This window comes from Molothrus ater, chromosome 1 (genome assembly GCF_012460135.2).
Source record: "Molothrus ater isolate BHLD 08-10-18 breed brown headed cowbird chromosome 1, BPBGC_Mater_1.1, whole genome shotgun sequence".
NCBI classification, from domain to species: Eukaryota; Metazoa; Chordata; class Aves; order Passeriformes; family Icteridae; genus Molothrus; species Molothrus ater.
The window spans coordinates 64298785-64320683 of NC_050478.2; the positions used below are offsets into that span (position 1 = coordinate 64298785).

Genomic DNA, 21899 nt, shown 5'->3' on the forward strand with positions numbered 1-21899 from the left:
CTTGTTGGAGGAAACGAGGCAATCCAGAAAATTATTCATTTGACATATCAAGCATCTGGTTTAGGACAAAATGATTCACTCTCTAGAAAGGTCTGGCTCTCTCCATAAAGTGAGTCTAGACACTGAGCTCAGATGAGACGGCTACATATGAATGCAGATGAATCTCACACTACGTGAAGGCAGGAAACAAGTCAGACAGATGGACAAGTGCAGTTCATGGGTGAAGAGCAGAGGGAAGACAGTGCAATGATAAAAAAAGTTGCTATTCAATAGACATTTACACCTATGACTGTTTAGTTGAACGTACAAAGCAACAACAACAAAACCTTCCAAAGCCCAAAGCAGTATCTGCCCAGCTGATCCAGTTTTGGTGGAAGACTGCTCTGGATTTACTGGCTCAGGCTAAGCCTTCATGGAGCAGCATCTGTAAATAGCATCCAGCTGGCTGGGACTTGGGCAGGCACCTGGCAATGATGATGACAGTGACCGCTAGTCTCAAGGCACAGGTGTCTTTGACCTCCACCTGATGGACTGTAGCAATGCAAGATACCTGTTACAAAAATCTTCCCAGTTTAAGACACAGCAGTTCCTTTGGAGCTACAACTCCTGTGTGACAAAGGCACAGCTACCTCAAGAGCCTTCAGACACCCAGGCCCTGGCTATACTTAAAAGACTTTGGTCAGCAACTTCTCTCCTCTACTAAAGTGGGACTCCACTGCTTATCTGACAGAGAAACCCACCATCAGACATGGTCTCACAAGATTTTTAACTTTAGAAAGCAGGCCAAAGAGAGAAAAATAACACAGACCTATTTAAAAAAAACAAAAAACCCTTGAAACTTTGCTTTAAACCAAACCAATTTATTTTCAAGCCATTTATTTTTTTCTTTAAATTATGAGAATCTCACAATTAAAAAACCTCCATCTCAGCTCAAAATACTCAAACCATTTGCTTCTAAGTGTTAAAATGAAAGATTTCAGCATTTGCAAATTATTTATGGGATTTTTTTCCCCAATAATTTGGCAACCCTCAGAATTGCAATTTTTAATCCTTATCCCTTGTCATTTAGCATTCAGGGGAAAATCTTCAAATGGAGTCCAAATGACTATGAGAAAATATTTTTTTCCAACAAAAATCGATGGCTTCCAATTACTTTTAGTAAGAGCCGAGAAGTTTACTCCTTGCAAACTCCTGCTTGGATAGACCCCTGAGAGCCTCCCTAGAGAGTCAGCTGTGTGTAACCCTGGGCTGACACCCACCACACTCAGTGACTAAGTCCTTCCACTAACTTCAACAAGTGGGATTAGGATTTTGATTCTGTTCAAGTTAGCAAGGCTCTGACTGCCCAAACCAGGGCTTTGATCACTGAATCAGGAGCAAGGCTGCTTGCTAGCTATGCAGTGACCTTGCTGTCAGCCCAGCACAGGGACACAGGAACAGGCCACAAGTAGCACCTGTGCAACACAGGGCAGTGGTGGTACTCTGGGGCAGATGCCTTCTCCCTGTGCTCACATTCCACAGGAAAGATGACATGAAGCGAGGTAGCTTACACCTCAGGCAAAAAAAGGGGCAAGAGACCTTGTACTTACCACAGGGTGCCTTTGTACCATGCACACAGCCAGTTATTATGGAGCAGATTATGCACTATAAATTCACAAGCTAGTTTAATTTGCTACAACTTGCTCACTTGACCTTACCCATAGGCACTTCACTCTGTGAGAGCCAAGTCATGCCTGCTTGCAAATGTTCCCAGGCACTTTTATGCTTAAGATTTAAAGATAGCATAGCACAAAATTCAGGATGCATGGAGACATGCTGCTTCTTGAAGCACAACCCTCACCTGAAGAGCAGAGCACTCAGTCCCTAACTGGGACAATCTTTTTGCTCTGCAGATCTGATGGGCTCTGATGACATACTCTTCATGGAACATGGAAAACGTAACTTGGAGGGACCAGCAGAGAAAGCTGGTTAGCAGTACAATCAGGTCTTAACCAGACTTTGTGACTGAAGTTTCCACAGGATAACAAATCATTATCACATACACGGTTACCGATCACATCTCCGCTATAAATGGGAAGTGTTACCAAGGAAGCTGTTTTTTCATGGTCCCACAGCATTACGGTTACTCAAATATCACAGCAGAGCCCTGTCTTTGAGAGCTAAAAAGGACACTGTGCTGACAGATTAGAAGTGTAATTGAGACATGAACAGATCTCAAATCAAAGAACATGGAAGTACTTCTCGGGAGTACTTTGAGACTAAAATTGGACCCCAGGGCAATCAACAAATAAGGACTGTAGTACAAGCGAGCAACTGCAAATTGGCAAAACCTGAAAACCAGAAGTTGGCTACATGCAATATCCTGTATTTATTCCAAGAAAAGGTCATGCTCTCCCATTTTGCTTTGAAGATCAGGCAGTGAGAGATTACTGCTTTACTAGTCCTTTCCTGCAGGATTTTAATTGTCATCCCTTGCTCTCTTGCATGACATAATTTGGTTTCCCTAATTCACAAATCAGCATAAGCTAATAAAACTGTTTAAGAGACGGCAGCCTTGTGCCCAAGTTGTTTCGTTGTTCGCTATTATCCCTCAACTAATCCTTCAACTCAAATAAAACCGTAATTCATTTCCTGCTTTATTCTCCCTCTACATGAAATAGTTTCAGACAGGTTCAATCCTGCTTCACTGCAAATGGGAAAGGCGAGGTTTTATCTTCCTGGAGCGTGCATGATTTCAATTACCTAATGTGTGTATCATCTATCATGTCAGGAAAGAACTTCGAAATTATTTTCAACAGGTTTAGCTGACTTTACACAATGAGAAAAGATTTTAATGGAAATAAATTTGAAAAAAAGAAAAAAAATTAAAAAAACAGAAACCACAAACCAACCAAGAATTTACTATCTTTTAAGTTTCAAGTTAATAAAAGCTTCTCTAAACCAGCCATTCCAAACTTTGCCCATCTAAAAATCTTCTGACATTTTGTCTAGTGTATAAAGGCTGCTGCTGATGTTCTGCTAGTGTAAAAATTACTTGAATCCCAATTATGTCTAAAATTAATGCTATGGTGAAGCAATATCACCTTAGGGCAGAAGAGGTTTTGTTTGCATAAAACAGGCAGGCATCACTCTGATTTCTGTTTAGCATCCATTCCTCATCTGAAGCTTGATCCTCCAAGGCTTTATCATGTAAACAAACATTTCCCATGGCTTTGCATGTGGTCCACAGTGAAATGCCCAACTTCACAAGGTGTTACACCCACTTTGTGCAGGATGAATAACTGTATCTCGGTGCATGGGAACAGTAAATCAAGTTGTTAGCACTTTGTATATCCCGCGGGTCCTAAACCAGAAAAACAAGATGCAGATCACGGGGCTCAGACAAGGAAGCAATCCATCCTGCCCCACAATTTGTAACAGAGGGAAAAACATTTATGTTGCCTTCCCCAGCCCTGTGAACATGGGACATCCCAGCCCAGCACATCTTTCCTGTGTGAAAAGTATCTCCAACTTACTCAGAGGGAAAATGCAGGACAGGAACATCTACCTGAGAAGAGCACAGAGACAGGAGCAGCACATGGGGCTGAAAGGGCAAGGCTGCAGCTCCAGTGCAGGAGCCACTACTGAAGATGGCCACTGACTGCACACAGCTAACGTTAGCTGTGAGTCATCTAGAAATCAGTGTCCTGAGATTTAATCTAAAGACCATTATTCATCACTGCTTCACCCACAGCACGTATTTTTCAGAACTTAAGGCTCAGGTAAACCACCCCTCATTTTAGCATCAGCCTATGCAAACAGACTAAGAGCTTTTAGCAGTACTCACTGGATTCATCTGCCTTTCCAAACCTCTTCATCTGGAAACCATGGAAGTAACTCTGCTCTCAGAGCCATCTGCACTGCTCTTGTTACCCATTCCCTACCTCAATACCTTTGAACAAGTGATTGGAAAACAGATGAAGTTTCATCACTGCAGTTGTACTTGGGAAGAAATGCAGAACAGCTCAAGTTCACTCTCCATTACATGATGTCTAATAACAATACAAACACAAATCTAACTGGGACCTCAGAGACTTTTACACAAATAACAGCAATCACAACCATACTCCTTATTTATACTTCACTAATACCCAGTTTTTACAAAAAGGCATGAGGTTAGACTGTGCTTCACTTAGTGGGCTCAGTATCCAAGTTCCACGTGATTTTCCCCCAGAAAGAGAGTGTAGCATAAGGTATTAAAATAGCAAGCCAAGAAGTGGGCTGTGGTTGCAACACACAATGCCACCAGGTGAAAACTTAAGAGGAGCTTGTTCATGTTGTTTTGTCTAAGCAGGAACAGTGCAGAACCACAAGAAGAAAAATACCTCACAAATACCTCCTATCAGATGTCAATGATGTACTTCTTAATAAAAATCCATCACCTTATTCACATCAGCACTCCCTATTTGCCACTTTTTTTATGGCTATCAAAGCAGGAATACTGGTGGGTGCGAAGGGGGTGGAATTTCAACACAGATCTACATTTCTCTTAGGATGCCAACTTTCTTCATTCTCATACAGAGGTTTAAAGTAAAAACTCTGTGGCCTGCGTGCTTGTAACACAGTCATTTCTACAGGTCTTCTGAGCAGAAGAGATTGAGAAAAGAATGCAAATGGTCCATAATAATTCAGGCTGAGAGCCAGTAATGTTGAACAGATATAAGCAATAAAAATAACCACTCTGGATGCTTCTGTTACATGACATAAATATTTCTCTTTTTCTTCTATGGAAGCTATTATGCAAAAAATGCAGCTCAGCTCTGAGTGGAGACAATGAGCCTCCTGCATATCTGAAGAACTGCAGCACCCTATTAACTTGCTACAGATGACAGCAAGCTCAAGGGCCTTCATAACATGTACAGACACCTCTCATACGATGGCCACAGCTCTCCTGCAAAGATGGTGTTGAAAGGAGAATCCAAATGATGTGAGTTGCAAACAGCAGCAGCACCAAAAGCAATGACTGAGATTCTGTTTAATTGCAGTTATTTTAAGTAGCCAGAGACAAAACCTCCTGAAGAAGATTGCTAATGCTACAACCCATAAAACCAGAGAAGAGGCTTGATCTCTGGTTAGAGCAGTAATTCCAGGAGATGCCCACAGTACCAACACCCTGGTGCCAGTAAGATTTGAGTTTGGGCCATGGCCTTTGCCTCACTGGGCTCAGCCACGGGTGCCCAGAGCTCCTCATCTGCTTATTACACAATGTTTTCAGGGAGCAGCTTCCCTGTCTCCTCTACCTGTGCAGCACGCAGGGCTGAGGAGGACCTGACTTACACCAGCTGCCAGGGTGAGGGGGCACACACAGGCACAAGCACAAACAAAAAATGCCACCACGTAAGCTTGGCTTCCTTAGGAACCAGCTCAGAACGCACCCTTAACCTTCTCCCCACTTCCAGTGCCGCCACGTCTTCTGCACTGCTGATGCAACGTGATACGGAGCTGGAAAACAAAGGCACTATTGACCAACTTTTCTGCAGGATTAAGATGACTATGCTGGCTTACAACAAAGATTTCAATTATTTCGACACCAAGTGCTAAGTAACAGGAACACGGCTTGGCAGTAATTCCAGAGATTACCTGTTGAAACATTAATGACAAATATCTTTTGATGTGGGCTGCTTTATGTGGTGCAAAAGGCAGCGCTGTAATTATACATTTCCTTTCTATGAATCTAGTATTTAACAGTAAAGCATTACTGGGGGGCCTGTGCACGTGTATGTTTGTGCACGTGTGTGTTTGTGTGTGTCAGGAAATACTCCACAGCTGAGCCTGCAATTTACCAGGGTGGCTGCACGTAGTAAATCTGCAACAGGGGAGAGCTCAGCCGTTTCATTCATCCTGCACCAAGCAGAGGGCTAAAACAATTGCCACGCTTAAGACAAATGTCAGTGTGAGTCATACCCGCCGGAGCGCAAACATGTTTGCTGTTGGGTGAGTCAGAATATCACATCGTGAATTCACAAATCTTCCTATAAATAATAGTTTCTGAAATTGTTGCATTTCTTTATTACAATGGAATTTTAAGTACGATGCCAAATCTATAAAGGCTTTCCTGACTACAAAGAAAATGGTTTTTCTCGCATTCCCTTTCGCTTCTTATTGCGTGTATCTGCCTACAGTAGTAGGCTGTCTACAGTACCTGAAGTGGTAATTGCATTGATTCACACCCAGGAAAATGCAAGCATGGCTCAAAATAGGTCCAAATGAGAGACAGCCCCTGTCCCCCTGAAAAAAAATATATAACTAAATATAAGCAGTAGGACCTCCCACTGACTGGATATGCTTTCTACATCTTTTCTGATGCCGTAATTCTGACAAGCTTTAGCATGTTCAGCACTCAGAGGAAAATAACGTCATGCTGGCATGAGACACAGAGCAGCTGAGAAAAGGGGTGAGAAATGCTGGAGAAGTGGTGAGAGAGGCCAGGGCAGCATGGTGCATGTGAACAAGAAGGGACTGTGCCTGCACTGTGCTCCACAGTGTGAGCCCCCACAGCTAAAGCACCATCCCTGCTTCAGGGAGCGCTCCGTCTTAATACAGCGCGCAGAGACCATTCCTCCCCACAAATACCAACATACCTGGTAACAAAAGTAATGCACTGTAATGATTGGCAATGATTATCTTGACTGCCTCTAATTCAAGAAACTATCTGAATCAGAAGTTATGCAAGTGCCTTTTGAAACTCCAGGATATGACCAAATTGATGCAGGAGAGTCCTGATAAAGATATGTGTTGTGTCTGTAAGTAAGGGGAGGAAAGTGTTTTGGGTAAGGTTTCTGGTGGGGTGTTTCTAACTTGATTTTCAGTTGGGAATTTATTCTCATCTTACATGAAAGGGAATTCATACACATACAAATCTCCTTACATCAAATCAAGACAGTCTTGCTTTCGTCTAATTGTTTTGTGGAATAACCACTCAGAAGTTCATTTCTGTTATCTTTCTCAAACAAAATAAAAGGCCTTTTAGAAAAAAATTATAGCTAAAACAATTAAATCCTCCGGGGAATGACTTCGTTATGGAAATCAAGTGACAGTTTCTTTTATCTAGCCAAGCAGCAAGTCTGCATTTATAAAAGGCATTCTATGCACGAAGTACAGTGAGTAGGAGGACATGAAAATGTTATTTTTAAACCAGATTTCAGTGTTCCTCCCATACAGATTTCCTGGACTAATAACAGCAACAACAATAATGATAATTAATAATGCCAAAAAAGGAGTATCCTCTTAAAGATGAGTGGCATGTGAGAAAGCAAATTGCAGTTAAGGACTTGTAAGATTTAGGGACAAATGTAGGGTCCTTTCAAATAAACTGGCATTGTGCCATGAATTTCACAGGATTTGAGATTTTCCCCCTAAATTTCATACTGCAATTTTTTTTTCAAAAAAAGGCAATAAATTAACATTATGTGTAGCATATGCTGCATGTCTACCATTTGTTTTCTTGCAGCAATTGTTATTTTCAGAAACACCACTAAATGATAAGTTAACTGTGGAGCTGTTGCTATCACTGTGTCTGTGTAAGTGACCATGGCAGCTTTTGGAGCTGGGGAAGAAAGGGAAAAAAACCCTGAGAAAATCCAGGGCCAAGCAATGTTTTCAAATGCAACAAGTATAAGGGTATGATACAGACTTTGTCCCAAAGCTTAAAAGAAGACACTGTAAAGATCCTTTTCTGCTTTGCTGACCTCTGGACCTGTCTCTCAGGACACTCACAGAGCAAAGAAGTTGAATTAACAAACACAGAGAAAGCGTGGGTCAAATCCTTCCTCTCTGCCAGGAATACCTGTCTCCACCACATCTGGAGTACAATTTTCCAAGCACAGAATTAGCCACAACTACCAGAAGATTGTTACTCAATTGTGCTATTGTCTACCAGTGGCAATTAGAATAACCAAGAACACAAACAAGGATAATAAAAATGAGTGAAAGTGAGCAGGCAGTAACAAAATGCCTGGGACACCGAGGTGCAACGTGAAACCCGCTGGAGCACTGGCACTTGAGAGTAACCCAGCATTAGGAAGCCCCCATTTCCCATGAGATGAGAGCAAGGCAGAGAAAACTCACATGCTGCCTGTCCCTCTCTTACACTCAGCAGCTCTAACACAGACACACTCTGTAGTCTGGCACTGACTCATGTTTCAAACTTGGGAGCACCCCCAAGACACACACCTGCACCCAACCCCTGCTCATCCCCTGCCTCATGCTGGTGCCATGAGGTACCAACCTTGTCCAAGTATTTTCATCCATGTTTTTAATCCAGTGCAAACCCCTCAACAGCAGTAGCATGAAATGTGGAGGAGCAGTCTTGGCATGCTACCAACCCAGTGAAAAATCCCCCACCTACCTAAATCAGGTATGGTCTGTTTCTGAAAGATATTATTTAAGGAGCATTCAGGGTATGTTTGGAAGCACTTCCACTCTCTCACTCTCCTACAAGACAAATCTTCATGTCATTAACCTTTATTTGCCTTTTAAACAGTAAAATGTAAGTCTGTTAAACCACAGAGTTCCAATTTGATATTTTGATCATCTCCATCTGCTTAATGGGAAATATGCAGTGGTAAGAGAGGAAAAAAAATAGGTATGACTGGAATAAGTTAGTGCTGTTTTCCTTTTTTGTCCAATGCTTGCTGCCAAACATGCTTGCTGCTGGTCATTTGCCTCGCTCACTGCCAGCAAGTGCTCAGCTAGGCACGTCACCAATATTTAACCCTCAATAAAATTAAATCACAGTAATGCTTTGCACTCATTTAGGGTTTTACATACCACAACCACTGTGAAAAAATTAACTGCACGCTCTGTAACACACCTGCAAGGTAAATTGAGTATTGTTATTCATACCTTATGCAAAAGAGAATTTCACTGGAGATGGGATAATTGACCTGCCCAAAGCTATGCAACACAGGTGCTCCTGTTTCCTGGTTCTCTCTCTATGCCAACAGACCAGTTTCAGCCTTTTCTGAAATTCAGAGTGAGTTCTGTCTTCATTTCTGCATCTTTCTGCTGCTGAGGGAAAGCAGGGAGCAGGTTTCTGTACCCAGTGGTATGAGTGGTACATGGGTGCTGTGAGAGTGGTTCCTAGCTGTATTGCCTGTGGTGGACCAGAATCAACAGGACTGTAGCACTGATGTTTCTACTTCCCTATGGTAAGCAAGGATTAGCTGCAGAAAATTATTTGACCTATATTTGGTCTACAATAATTTACTAATAATTTGATAAAAGGTACATTAGAAGCCTTTTTCACGTAAGACTACCAAGTTTTTGCTTATCTGGAAGTCTTCTAGTACTGCAAGGAGCACAGTAGAGGACTCAGCAGTGCACTGCTCCTCATACTCCCTCTCTCTTCCTCTCAACAGTAAAAAAGGGTAGGACTAAACAAATAAAGGTTTCATCCCAGATAAATGATGGCAGGGCAGGAGCAGTGCCCACTGCCAGCTCCTGTGAGCTGAAGCCACTCCTGCTCACTGTCACATGGCAGAAAACACCACACTGAGCTTGCCTTCAGCCAGCACTGGTGTACTGAATGGACCTGAACTGAGGTGAAAACCCTCACATGTCACAGGCTGGACAACAGATTCACGTAGGCAGAGATCCTGTTACAACACCAGCTGTTCCTCCTGCACCACGACCAACAGCCACAGGGTAGGTGAGACCCAACCACACTCACTGCATTAGAAATTAAAGGGTTTTTCCTGTAAAAGATCTGTAAGCTTATGTGCAGTGACATGATTAAAGCAGAAATGTTAACTACCAGCCCTACCAGTGGATGCAATCGTCCCAGTTCGAAAGAGGGAAAAGCTCATCCCTGTTCACAGACCAAGTAAGCCCTACCTTTGATCAAAGAATTTAAGACTGGAAAAGCACTTGAACATACTGATCAGCTCCTAAGCTAGGACAAGACTTAAGTAGAGGGGTTTATCTCTCACAACCTCTCACTTTTAACCACGTTTGGTTGGGTCAGGGCCAACTTGGCGTAACCAGATCCTCAGCCCGAGCTGCAGGTTTTGATTGCCCTCAAACTGTAGCTCAAGCCAAAGCCTCTTTAGCTATGTCACCTAAGAGCACTGCCACCCCTGCAGATCAGCAGATGAGCTCATAGTTTAAGTGGATTAGCTGTGCTGAACAACCTTGCTACATTCAGTTCCCCTGCTTAGTGCTCCAGCTTCTGTCAGCAGTGATCTTTTCTACAGCTACTCCAGGAGGTTTTGCTGCAGAGGACAGAGCCAGGCTAAGGAAAAGCTTACGCTGTCCCCAAGCTACAGGAGAAAGACAAGCTTGGAGGCTGGGCTCTGTGGGCTCCTCAAGGAGCTAAGTGAGCCAGTTGTGCTCTCAGAAGATCATCCCCTCCCACACCCTCTCTGGTACCAGAGTTTGGGGTTGGCTTCCCACTACATTGTGTGACTAGGATGAAAAATATAAGTTTAACACACCATATACCACCTTGTCAGGACTTATGAAAAATCCTCAGCAGTGGCACACAGCAGAGCAGTGCATAAACCACCACAGGAACAGGACGCCCCCCTTATACCACCTATCTTAGTCTGGGAGGAACAGCCTCTGCCATGTCTCAGCAGCTACAAACCTCTGTTCCTGTAAACCTCCCAATTTCCCATGTACACCATTATCCTTCTCTCAGCCACTCCTCCCAAAGGCAGCAGGCAGAAGTGCTGCTAACAGCATAATCAGTGTGAAGTTGTAACAGTGTGGGGGAATGTGGCAATTCATGGAAAATGTCTTCGACCAAAAGGCAATTAGCAGTGAGTCTAAATGCAGCAGCAGAAGGGAGTGGTTTCCTAACAAAACAAGCCCTGTTAAAAAAACCAAAAAAAACTTCACTCTAATAATACTTGCTTTCCTCAAACAAACAGCATTCTCAGGACATTGAAAGCATGAGGAAAAAATACCTCTGTGAAGCTTTCTGTAAAGATTATTCTTTACAGACACATTTGGCAGCCCTTTCAGCTCTGTCTCCTAATGCTATTGAGTATAACTATGTTAAGTTAATAAGCAAAGCCACTCAAAGGGTTTTTTTGAGGTTTTCTAGGCCAAGAGAGGAAGCAGTGCAATAGGAAAGTTTTCAGAAGTGGGAGTTGTGCCTGCCTTGCTTCTAATTGTAGTGAAACTGTCAACATCTGTGTTGTGTTTCAAGACTTTACACTTCAAAATCATTCCCTCTGTGCTTTGAATTGCTATACTTTTAAGCTAACTACTTCTGAAAGTGCTGTTTAAGAAATGGCATCTTCAACCACATTTAACATTAAGAATAAATCTAAATTTGCAAAGTCTCATTGGGTCCCTGCAAAAGTGTAGTTTTTTTATTGTACTTGACAGCCAATCTCTTGGAAAGTATCTGTGCAGAAATTTAGTTTAAATTACTTCATATCAAGACATTTAAGAGAAAATAAGGGGTTGCTACAAGTTAAAAATAATTATGCTCTTTTTACCTTAGATAAAAAAATCACCAACATTCAAGCAGCAAACAGCATCAAAACCAATTAGTAACCTAACAGCCTACCTCTGTGCAGGAATGTATTAATTGTATTTCAGAATCATCTCCAAACACACGTGGCTAGAACAACTGAACATGGCTGACTTGCTTTCTCCCTTGTAAACCACCAAAAGTGGAAGCAGGTTCAGGAACTATGGTGAGAATTACAGGCCCTAACTGCCTCTGGAAGGGTGTTCTCTGCCAAACTGCAGGGAACTGAGGGAACTTTGAGCTTTCCAAGCACTCCTGCACACATTTGAATATCAGGGTAATTAGAAGGCCATGCTCCTTTCATGCTGTCATGAAACACAGAGTATTTATGTTGCTTCAGCTTTAATGATTTTAAAATATGGAAGATCATTTCAGTAGAGTCAAAGCAGAATCAGTAATGCTCAGATATATTTACACTCTGTTGCTCAGTGTGGTAAAACTAATTCACAGTAAAGGCTTACTGTTAAATTCTTCGGGAAACAGAATAGGCAAGTAAGCAGCTCAGAACGTGCAGGCTCAGTCAGCTCAGTCAGGAGGAGCTATTTTCTACCTAGTGTGACAGTACCCAGCACAAGGAGGCCCCAAAAATGACTCCACTTCCCAAGTAATACTTTCACCAAGCAGAAAATTATACTGTACCTTGTGGGGCTGAACAACTTTGAAGTATTATCTTGAGGTCTGCCAAAGCTGTTCCAGATGCCAGGCTTCAATTTAGACCTATCTATTTTTCATATCCTTCTCCCAGACTGCCGTCTCCCCGGTTTAAAGGAGGACAGCACACTACTTAATCTGCAGAAAAAAGCTTCTACCATTGCTTGGAAATGACACCCCTCCATAGCATTTGGAAATCACACTGCTCACCTTGCAAGGAAGTCCCACCCCACTCCTTGCTCACCACATGATGGATGTTTGGCTTAGGCCAAGCTGAGGGGCTACAAACAAACTCCTGCACTGGCACTGGTTATTTCTGCACTTGAGAAGGAGGGGTATGTGGCCTTCCCTCTGCATTCTGCTCATCATCATTTCTCCATGCATGGGTATGATTCCTCTGCACCTCTTCCCAAACTATAAAAAAACAAAACAAAAAAAAACCAACAAAAAAAAAAAAAAACAAAAAAAAAAAAAAAAAAAAAAAAAAACACACTCCCCCACCCCCCAAAAACAATCAAACAAACAAACAAAAAACACAAACCAAAAACCATAACCCGACAGGAGCAATGATGGCAGAGAGACTTCTACTCCCAAACTCCAGCACCAGCTCAGGCAAGAAGTGAGGAAATATAGCCCTATCACAAGGGAAACAGCTGAGCTATTGCAAACAACAGCAACCCTTTTGACTTCACCAGAAAGTGCCCAACCCAGTACTAGTTTCCAAGTGGAAAGGCTGCCCTCCACTTACCATGTAGAGTGCAGAAGAGCTGGATCAGCTTCTCAAATATCCCTGGTTTGCCACAGCAACCCAGCAAACATTGCCATCTAATCATTCCCATAGTACACTAATCCCTTCCTGGCTTGGCAGAAGGTGAGTACAAAGTTTTTGCTAATCTTGCATTTATAGTAATTTCCCCCTCCCTGTCACATCATGTGAATCATCCCTGTTTCCAAGCATCAAAGAGTTAATGGAAGAAAGAACCACCCTACCATGTGCTTCACTCAAGGGTAAGTGGACTGGCCAGCTACCAAGGCAGATTGTTAAAGACTGCACCGGGCTCCTGATTTTTTTTCTCTAAACAGTAATAACGTAAGGATTGAATGTGGACATAAATGTAAACCTAGACCACATCTGCTGATAAAGCAAAGTCTTTGTACTTGCGCAACTGCCATTAACTGTACACAAAATACTTAAATTTCATTAATTCTTCTACATTCAAAAGCTGACCTGCAGTCTGCCCGAGGCAGCCAATGTGAACTGCAGGCTCAGCAGAATTGCACATTAAAGACAGAAGGGAAACAGATTATAATACAAAATCAGACTGCTAGGAAAGTGAATAATTTGTGCAACTGTTTAACACTCAGAGCATTTTGGGCACACTTTACCACACCAGATTATAACACAGCTCTGGTGGTTCTCTTCTGAAAGACAGCTTAACAGGTTTGTTAGGTTTGTGTTATTTGCCCCTTTCATCACAGGCATGAACAAAACTGGCAACTTCAGGACTCTGTCATATTCCACTATTAAACTTTTCTTTTGAATTAATTGAAGGTACTCTGCTATTTGAAGATTTCTCCCTTCCCATAATTGCATTAATAGCTTGGAGCAGAGTGTACATGCATATGCAAAACATTTCTTACCAAATACCTCTCAGGGAACTTCAGATGTGCATCTTTGCCCTAAGCGTTCATGCTTCTTCTAATAAGATAGCCTTGAAGCAGTATTCTAATTCTAACTTATTTTTTGTTGCATTCATACCTGTCAGACATGGAATGTGGAGCTCCCTTTGTTAACTATTACCAAAACATTTGAAGGTTTCTCCATTGCCCATCAGGTATAAGCAGCTAGCATCTACCTAATAGGACTCCATCTCTAGACAGTTTCATTTTGAATGACATAAATTACCTTGGGCCAGCTTATTTCCATGTTGATTCATGTTCTGCTCTGCTGTGACCTCTAAGGAGAACAACTCAGGGACTCATCTGTCTCAAAGCCATTTGTCTCCTGTTTTAGCTCCCTTCCTATTTCAAATCTACCATAACCGGCCCAAAGGCATGAAATCCACTCAGGGATGTGACTGTTGACCCTTTCTACAGTTTGTAAAACATGATTATTTACATGATCATTATTAACAAGAGGAAAATATTTTAATTTGCTAGCAAATTCAATTTTCACATCTATGAGCAACACAATCATGTCTACAAATAGATGTTTACTCTTACATGCCAAGCTTGGAGACACAAAACATGATGTATTCCTTAACTGTCCCCATGGCATCTACATCTAATACTGCAATCTCAAATTATGCAGAAGTCTGTGGTAACCCAGTCTGTTTTCAGTTATCCAGTACCTTTTCAGTTCATGAATAGTTTAATTTAAAAAAAAAAGGGGGTGGGGGGGAGCTTATGATAAAAATTCATACCCAGATTTCAAAGAACTAACAGTGTAGGAAGGTGCACAGTAGATCATGCTCAGAGTACTTCATGCAAAAATATAAATCAAGAATTTTTGGTGCTTCCATTCAGGGTTGCTTAAATTTGTGATTCACGTGGGAAGCCATTGCTAACAACAACAATAACAACAACAAATGTCTCTGCAACAAAAATGTAGAAACTAGAGTGGAAACTTTGGGTTGAGAAGTACAGTGACTTTGCACAGGAATTGCACACACCCCATCTACTGGCTTTTCAGAAGACTGAGAATTTTAACAGCAGCAAGGCAAGATTACCTTGCACTGGAATTATTTACTAAGCCATGCCTGTGAGATTAGTGCTTGATGAAAGTACAGGAGACCATCACCTATCCCAGAAGAACCACAAAGCAATCCAGAACTGACAAAACTGTTCAGAGCCTACCACGGTCGAAATACAGGTCACAGGCTAAAAAAAGTAACCCAAATCATCACAGCACCTTGTACATTGTGACAGAAACCTAATAAAGAATCAGAGAAAACGTTCCAGCTGAGAAAGGTATTGGTTTTGCTGAGTCCCTGCTGTGAGGCCTGCCTTGCTGCCTTTAAGGCCAGGGGCAGGGGTAACATCCAGCAGAACAGATAAAGGCAGCAAACGTTCACCCACCCACAGCAGAGACTTCAGTCAGTGGCTGTTGTGCCACCTCTGCAGCACCCAGGGAGCACAGCCATTGTAATTTTTAATTCAAGAGAGTTGCATGCCATGTCATTAGAAGAATTCACAACAAACTTCAGTCACTGAGTCACAAATGGAACTCAAGTTATGCGCTGTCAATCAGGATGTTTGATTGTGGCAAATCAAATTATCTGCTTGCCTCTGCTGAAAGCTTCCCAAAGCCAGTGCAATCTCCCACTCCTCTAGTAGAGTCTGCAGTGCCTTGGTAGCAGATGGTGAAAGCACTGAGAGTAAATCCAGCCGCTGAGAACACGGATAGTTTTGCCACTGGAGTGTCTAATTGTGACGCTTCTTTTCCCAATGAATTAGTAATGTTAATCTATCCACGCTGCCTCACAAATGTTACCAGCCAGTGTCTGCCTGTTCATTTCTAACTCCATAATTGCAGGCAAGGGCTCATAGAAGTGGCCAACAGCCACCACAATGTCAGTCTATGGTCTTAGGAGACTACATTTAAATCTGTCAATACACTCTTTATATTAAACTTGCATAACAGGTTGGCTGTTACTGACAGTTGTGTGAAATATAAGGTGGTGCATGATCTAGATTAGGGGGATTTTCAATGCCTCTTCACTTTTCACCCTGGATTTCAAATTAGTTTCTTTACCAGTGAAGAAACGAATTCTTTACCACTGGTTTCTTTTACCAGTGCCCTGTCACACAGACAAATAATGGCCACAATTTCTAGTAAAAGCCAAAATCACAGAAATTGTATTGCATATAGGGTCAGAGATGTTTTGAAAACAAACTTTTCAATTATCTATGAAGTTTGGAGGAACTCAGTGTTACAGAAAGAAAATTAATTTTTTCCTTCACTTGCTACTGTCCTCCTCACAGACCAAAGCCTGCTCTTGCATCCAGTGTGACTTCAGCAGAGTGGACTGTGTTCAGAGCGATGTAATGTACTAAATGTTCAGTTTTCAAACAACAGATCAAGTTTTGTTTTAAAATGTTGTCTTTACTCAGAGCATTTTAAACCAACTGATAAGAGGCTACCGTTGCTGCTCACCCTTTCTTTCCATTTTCTGAGCAAAAGTTGTGAAGGCACGGTATTGTCTTAAGATATACACCAGCCAAGGAGAGTACAGTGATGTGAAACTGGTATTGTGTTTTGTCACTACCAGCAAAGGTGTGTCTGCACAAAGCTGTGGTAACTGTCAGCAGCTTAAAGGAATTTAGATCTTTGCTTGTTTGTGTGCCAGGCAATCTTAAAGAGCTGCAGAACTCTCTCTTCTAAGCATTAAGATCTCAGTAACTTCAACTATATAAACGCCCCAAATTAAAACAGCATATTCATCAATTTCTAGGAATACACCGCAGTTTGGATGACACATTATTCCAGTGCTCAGTTTCTTCTGGACCTGAAGGCATCCTAGAGGTCTTAAAACTCAGCCTTCCTTCAGCTAGCTCCAACTGGAGCCAGACCAAGCATTCAGCACTGGCACCAGACCCACTGCAGCGCCAGACCACGTTAAGCCAAGAGCTGTGGAGGTGTTTTTAGGAACCCTTGCAGAAGGCACCTCTGCCAACAAGGTTCAAGAAGGTTTCTGCTGGTGACTTGAGAAGACATACTGAATGTCAATTGGCATGTTTATCTTCTTTAAACACTGAGCTTCCTTTCTAACATCTAATAGGGCAGATTACTGGTTTAATACTAATGGAAACTGATCAAAAGACCCTAGATTATTTGGCTGGCTTAACTTAAAAACTTTTCCTGCTCCAGTTTCCATGCAAAATATATCAGAGTATTCCTATGAATGGAGAGCCTATCGACTAATCATTTAAGGAGATGAGGAAAACTACCTTTGATACTGAGTTATGGATAAAAATGCCAAAAACCTCCCAGACCAACTGAAGGATGCGCTCCACAAATTTTCACAAGGACTACTTTGGAAAATAAAACCTAGAGAAGCATACTATATAAGGCTATTTGAAAATTCTATTCCTTATCTACAAAAGTTCTCAGTTACCATCATGGTTCATTTGTTTAGGGACAAAAGTAGCTGGCAAACTAGAGTAAAAAAGAAAGAACAAGTAAACACTGGCATTCTAAGTGTTCTCTGTAACTGAAAATAAACAGCAGTGGTCAAGTGAAAACTGACCAGCTCTCTATCCATACTGCCAGCTGGGAGCAACTTGGATCAAGGCTATCAACCCATTTAAATGCAGAAATGCTTTCATGATTTCAAGGCAGAACGAATATTTCTTTTTGTCTGCACACTTTTTAGAAGACATGAACAGTAACTTCAGAACAGAACATAGATGCCTGTTAACAAAGCCAATAACAATTATTGCTATGTCTAAGAATCAACAAAAAAACCCACCAGTGTATTCCAAAGGCATTCGCTCACAAAGCAAACTCACTCCACACAAGCCCCAGCACAGAAACGTGATAGTATCTCATGATTTATGTTCTCTCAGCAGGTTGTACCGGGTCCTCCAGATTCCATGCTTGCCTTTGAAAGCAATTAAGTTTCTTGCACTTCTGGGAGCGACAAAAGCTCTCACTATGAAAACCTGCATGCTGCACTCGTGCTGGGTCTGCAGCTTGGCAGACTGAAACAAAAGCCCCACAAGAGGTGTGAATTTCCCCCACTTAACTCATCTGAGAGCATTAGTATGTGAAGGGCCATCTCTAAACTTTGAAGCTATTTCCAAATCATGTCTTTGTACAGTGCCCAAAGAGCCAGCTGCCGCTGTGATTTGGAGAACATTTGCATAGCCCCTCTCAGCCTGGAAAGAAAAATCCCTTTTCTCATCAGCCTGCACACAGGAAGCTCTACAAGTTCAGCTACTGTGAACTATTCTAATTGCTCACAAGACAGAGTACCCTTACTTACATAAGAGCATGTCCAGACACCTCGATGAAACCTGGGTCCTGCTGTGCTATGCACTGTACAAAACACCTGCTCCATGGAGTTTACAACTTGCACAGAGAAAACTGTACCTAAGGGAAGACAAGGGCAAGAAGCACATGTAGAGAAGTAATCAACAGGCATTTCACACAACTAGTGCGTGAATTCTGCTCGTGAATTATTATAGTATAGGAATGCTGCCCGATCAAAAAATAGATCTGTGATATATCCCTGGCTGAATAAAACAAACAGAATAGCAGCAAAGTCAAACTATTAAACATCCTCGCCCCAGCAACAAAAGCCCCAATGCTCTTCAAAAAACAGACTGCCTGGACAAGACACATCTTTTACCTTCTGAAGATAGAAAAAAGCCAAAGTCATTTCCCATCACTGCTCTAATTCTACCCAAACTGCAGGAGCGTGACCTTGTGAAGCCAGAGTGTGAGCCGGTGTGACAAACACGGCAGTTGGGCACACAGAAGGGCGTGTGCCAACGGGCAGCCCCAGCACACAGGGAGGGCAGCTCCTTCCAGGCAGGGTGGTGACAGTGACCCACCTCTTGCTTACAGCAAGGCATGCTGGCCTGAGACCTCAGCCAAGGGCAGTTACTCAGGGATTGCCCTCACACATGGAGTTCACGTGTCATTTACTCAGTGGCAAACAAACTTGCCAAGACCAACATTTTTCCACATCGACTTATTTTTGCACCTTAGACTCAGCATGTTTGGTTTTCAGGGTTTATCCTCATAACTCCAAATGAAATCAGCTGGAGTGATGCATAGTCAGCACCCAGAATTCTGTAATTTTATTTTTTATTTATCAGTGTACCTGTTTTCTCTGTTATACAGTAAGACACCCAATTCTGTGTAAGTACATTAATTTCAGATAGTGTCATTTTCAAAATTATTTAAGCCTAGTTATGAGAGTTAACCTGGCTCTGTTTCCTTCTGACAACATCTGTGGTTTCATAACTTTAGGTTTTTTGTACCTCTCGCTCACCTGTTACAAAGCATGACTTACAAATTCAGATAAATTATTTATCAGGGAGATCTGCAAAAAATGACCAACGGTAATTTTCTACCAGATTTAGACGAACATTTCCCACTCTCATTTCCTTCACTTAAAGTTGCAATCATCTCTAAGAACCAGAGACAAGTGCTTTTGGAGGCAGAAACGTGCTTAAAGACACATAATGGCAAGAATGTAAGTGCTTCAATGTCCTCTAAGCCCTCTTTAAAGTGCTTAACGTCTTAGCATAAAAAGTATGAGCAACTGTGAGCTTGGTCATAGATAGTTCATTAAACATACAAACATATACAGACATGTCAGAAATGTTAAGCCAGGAGCTAAAAGGCAAGGAAATACCAGAAATGTGCCCAATGTGTAACATTTAATCTTTATTCTTAATTTTGTGATTACACAGGGCTTGTTTTCCACAGGAAATGGTGCCATTCATGGTATAGTAAAGCTATTACTCTAGCTTTCAGTATTACTGAATAAGAGATCCTCAGTTTGCTTCATTCTCAGTATTAAAAATGGCCCTGAATGCTTTGCTTTAAAGACAGAACAACTATTTCCTTCTAGGTTATTTTCTGGCTGTCACCATATTACCTAACTGCCTGATTCACTAAAATTAGCACATGTTCACAACACCCCGGTGAAGAGGGTTTTTTCCCCCCATCACAGAGACAGAGAGACTGAAACTGTGGACAAAGGTCTCTTCCAAACCCAGCTATGCTGCTTGATGAGATTTTCCTCCCACACATGTGCTCAGCACCAGCTGCCCCTCTTCCTGTGCTGACTGTCTCCCTTCAGAAGTGCTAGCAGTCTGGTGTAAAAGCATTTTGTAATCCATTATGGTGAAAATAAACTGGAGCAGCTACAAACTACTCTTTAGGCTCTTTTATGCTAACCCAGTTTTGCCTCCAACCAGCTGGGGAGCACGCACCAAAGAGGGTCCTATCCAAGGGGAGGTGCAGTGAGCTTGTGCTGACAGAGGCAGACCCAAAAGAGGGCACCTACACTGGTCAAAATCATTACCAGGGCTGAAACTTTTACATGAAAACAGACCTCTTCTACTGGAGGAACAGAGATAACTGCAAGCTATCAAGGATCTCACATGAACCAAAGCTGTAGCACCCAGTTTGCAGTCACAGACATCCAGTTTGCAGTCACAGATTCATGCTGACAGCACAGGGACAGCAAGATTAAGGTGTGGGAGCAGGTGGAAAGAGATGCATTCACACGAGGTGCTACTGCCAGCACACACTTGTTGCATCCTCTTGATGGAGATTGCTTCTCCACTCCTGAGCCGCTCGAACAAACTGTATGAATGGTCTTCATCCACTTCAAGTGTGAAGTTAGATACTTTGAACAGACTTAGGTTTAAGCTAAACTGTATTTTCACACCAGAGTTTATGTACTGATACAGAGGGACATGATTGCATGAGTCAGTCTGCTGTCTCAGTAGGGCTACAAGGCTGCATCAAGCACTTGGGCTACAACAAACAACCACAGGTGAAATAATCCTGTATCTTCACACCAGGACAAGCAGCATTTAAATGCAGCCTCAGGAATCACAAACTCCATACCAATGTACAGAACAGAGATTTCCCTTTTCTGTGGCTTAAGTTCTGCTGCTTTCCTTCTCAGACTCTACACCAGCTTCCTCTTGGTTTCTCAGCTTAATCCCAATCACATCACACAATCCACCCCTGACAGTGACACCAGCTCCAAAATGCTGTCCCCACACTTGGTGCTTTTGGCCTAAACTGCCCCTCCATCTCCTGGTTCAGACAGTGCCATGTTCCTCACTACTACTCCTGAGAATATCCTCCACAGCTTGTGTTCTCTCTCCATCCTTTCCTTCTGCTGCACTCTGTCTGGGCAAACAACAGCTTTGCTGAAAACATGGGACCATAATCTCCTTTCTTTTGCCTCCTGTATGCCTAAGACCACAGCACTCAGGAGACCAATGTGGAAATATCAGAGCAAGTTTGTCAGCTCTAAAATACAGCATACTCAATGCTACCTAATGAGCTCCTGCTCTGTGGGTACAAAGTGAGAGACAGTAGACTTTATATACTGAATGACTATGGACAAGTTTTGCTGCAAATGAGAAGGCAAATCCCTCATATTGGGGCAACTCTACAGCCAAATTTCAAATATTCACTCCCAAATGTGAAGGTGATACACAGGTACTCAAATGAAACAGCTGACCTATTTTTTAAAAAGGTACAAAACATGCAGAGTTTTCTATCTTGTTCTCAAGACAACTGGAATCATTCATGCTGAAACGTAAAAAGAAAGAAAAATCAACACTAAACTGCCATTGCTTTTGGAAAAAAAAAATCGGTTTAAAAGGTTATCCTGGAAAAATCCTGAAAGTTGTGCAATGCTGATTGTAGGCAGTTCAACCTGCTTTTCCTACATTACTTGTGATTTCCTACAGCTATTACTGAGAAAGTCCCTCAAACAAATCCATGATGTAGAATAAAAATGAAAGATTATAGGCTCAGTGATGTCTGGACATATCTCAACAGGAGAACTACAGACTAGAATAAAGATGCCTATTAGTGAGGCAATAGATAGCTAACACAGAAGACAACACTGTGTGCAGTGAATTTTTAACTCAAATATGCAAGAGACCGGAAATCTAAGTGTCACAGTAACAGCCTATTTACAAAAATTAAGAGGAAATGTTGATTGGTTTCTATAGACACAAA

General features: G+C 42.1%; 1 protein-coding gene across 7 annotated transcripts in view; it reads right to left on the reverse strand.

The window, feature by feature from the left end:
• Nucleotides 1-21899, reverse strand: part of ATXN1 (ataxin 1) — a 371937-nt gene that overhangs the window by 93146 nt on the left and 256892 nt on the right. The window contains exon 13 of one of the 7 annotated variants that reach the window (XM_054514234.1): nucleotides 18160-18266. The exons of the other annotated variants lie outside the window; for them this stretch is intronic. The gene's annotated coding sequence lies outside the window, so the exon portion shown is untranslated. The remainder of the gene's footprint in view (nucleotides 1-18159; nucleotides 18267-21899) is intronic. 7 annotated transcript variants of the gene reach the window in all.